Source organism: Pteropus alecto, unplaced genomic scaffold, assembly GCF_000325575.1.
Source record: "Pteropus alecto unplaced genomic scaffold, ASM32557v1 scaffold563, whole genome shotgun sequence".
Classification (NCBI taxonomy): domain Eukaryota; kingdom Metazoa; phylum Chordata; class Mammalia; order Chiroptera; family Pteropodidae; genus Pteropus; species Pteropus alecto.
In genome coordinates, this window is record NW_006433385.1 from 278850 (window position 1) to 281538 (window position 2689).

Consider the following 2689-nt stretch of genomic DNA (forward strand, 5'->3'; position numbering starts at 1 on the left):
CTCTCGGAGGGCGGGGCGCGGACGGCCACGCCCCTCCGCGCAGGCGCTCGCTCCCCTCGCGCTAGGCTTTACTGCGCACGCGCACGCATTCCTGAGCTGCCCACCCGGAGTGGCCAGGTGTTGGCACGGCTTTGTGACAGGGTCACTGCCTCGGACGTGATAGATCCTCGCTCCACACTCACCTGGTCACTGGGCTTAGTGTTGAGAAAAGCCTAGACAGGTCATTAAAGTTGATTGTAACTCAGTCTCCTGAGATTTGAATGAAGTGCCATGAACGAATGGGGACATTCCTGGAGGCAACGTGAAGGGAATGTCAGACCCCTATCAGCGAGTTTTAGCCACATTAGCTTCTGTAGGAGACTGTGCCCCTTCGGTGTTGGAAAACGATGCCTGGCTACTCTGGGTGCTAGTCCCCATTTTAACCATAGTGACCACTTACTATGAGGCAAAACAGCGTGTAAGCACTTCAGAAGCTAAGTTGACTCATCACGATTCCCTTACTGGGCTGTCACTCGCTACCCCCGGTGCACAACGAGGGTCAAGATCAGAGAGGTTACTTCCCAGGTCCGTAGGTCCTAGCACGGCTCTAAAGCCACGGGCTCTGCCATCACTCTACACTCTCGTTAGATCTCTAGCTTATTGCTCTAGTGCAGCAGGCCACAGGGGTCCTGAAATGGCAGGGGAAGCAGAACATGGCGGGGTAGAAGGGCGGTTAAGCCACTTGATTAGGTGATGTCTAATCATCCCGCCATCCTAATCTGCATATTTTTCTTTGTCCTTCATTAGCTCAACATTTAGTGAGTACTTGCATTATGTACTGAGGATTGGAGGATCGTGGCACTTTGTATCTGAGAACACAGTCGAATAGGAACAGTCCCAAGCTCCAAGATGCGTAAACAATCGAAGGAACAAAGTAAATGGAAGTGAGGATCAGGGAGCAATTGTCGAGTCAGAAGTCTACCTAAGTAACAATGGAATTAGGCATTGACTAGGATTTGGTCAGGAATGTGAGATTATTTCAGAGAGAAGGAACAGAATACATGAACAAAGGCGAAGACAATGCAGAAATGGCTATAGACCACTGCTGCCCAAGCACATTATGCCTGGGGGCGGGGTTTGGGGGGAGGTGAAGAGGGAGGTAAGATCAGGAAGGTGGAGCCATGGGTCTAACTTCTTGCCAGAGAAGTTTAACAATACCGGTGATGGGAATCCATGGAATTTTTAAGCCAGAAATAACTTTGCTATTTACTGAAAATTTGCTCTATGTTAGATGCTGTAATGACCCTACATGTGCTTTAGAAAGGTACCTGGCAACAAGACAGAGGGGCTGGATCAGAAGACAGGAAGAGCAGAGGCAAGGGTACCAGAATATTACTCCTTGAGTCTGGGCAAGAGAAAAAGGCTGCACTATGTGGTAGCAGAGGGCATAAAAATAGAAAGATTTGGAACAATTAAAGATAAAATCGTGCAGAATCGGGAAACTAATCAAACGTCTGTATTGTGACAAAGGTGATACAAAATGAATGATAGCCTGGGTAACGAAGTGGCCGGCTGCCAGTTACAGAAGCTGGAAAAACAGGAGGAATCACCAGGTTACGGGCACCTTTGTGTGTGCGCGGCACGCCCAGGTATGGAAGACCGGGAAGAGGACAAAGACAGCAATGGTTTACACGTCCCCCCCGGCAGAATACCCAGTTGTGGCTGTCACGCAGGAGCTCTCGAGAGTTTTGGTCTGAAGTTCGTCCTGGGGGGCCATCTTCTCCGACTCCCCGGGGTCTGCTGCTGACACACAGTGACACATTTTGTAGCTGTGTCAGCAGCACGATCTTAATGCTAAAAACGGTTGGTGAAAATAAATTCTTCTTTGACTCCCGCTTCCCTTTGCTCTGGGAATATCTGGATTTTTGCAGTTTTGCAGGACTTCTGCATAGCTGCTCCTATCACGTGCCATAAATGGAAAAGGGCTGGGGTGACTAGAACCCTAAAATTCAAGTGGGTACTAAATGAGCTCAGAGTCGCTTCTTCATTCCCTCATGGTTTTCAAGTTCACTGAGTGAGAGAAGTCAGTGGCGACGGCAGATTCAGATGGATGTTTTACCGAGAACCTCCAGTGGTGAAGTGGCTACCTCTTACCTGTATCTGACAGGAACACGGTAGAGACTCAGGACCTCACAGAACCACTCTCTATGCCTGGTCCCCAAAATGTCTGCAGGGTAGGGCTGGTTCTCCACAAACTCTTTTACAGATACGTAAGAGATGATTTTTAATATTTTTGTAAAAAAATTACAAAGGAAATGAACTCTTTAGGCCAACTCAGCTCAGGGAGAGGAGAACATGGAACTCCAGAGCGAAGGGGCAGCGCACCCCGTTTCGGGTCACCATGGTCCCACACCCCCAAATACCCGTGAACTAAGACTTCCGCTCCACAACAGAGGGGAGCCTTGAATGGTAGCTCAGAAATGGTGATGCAGGGCCTGAAGAGTTCTGGTTAACAAGAGAATCTTGGTTGTCGCTGATTATTCTGTACTGGGGTATGATTCACTCTGAGGACACGTAAGGGAACCTCACAGTATGAAAAGAACCAAAAGTACCAAACACAGCAGTAAAAAGCACTCCCTTGCAGCAGCGTGCCCTAGGACGGGACGGTACCCAAGTGGCTGAATTTCCAGGCTGCTGCTCCCACACCCCA

General features: G+C 49.2%; 1 protein-coding gene across 1 annotated transcript in view; it reads right to left on the reverse strand.

Moving 5' to 3' along the window:
• Positions 1 to 2689, reverse strand: part of RABIF (RAB interacting factor) — a 9447-nt gene that overhangs the window by 5742 nt on the left and 1016 nt on the right. The gene's annotated exons all lie outside the window — the stretch shown is intronic.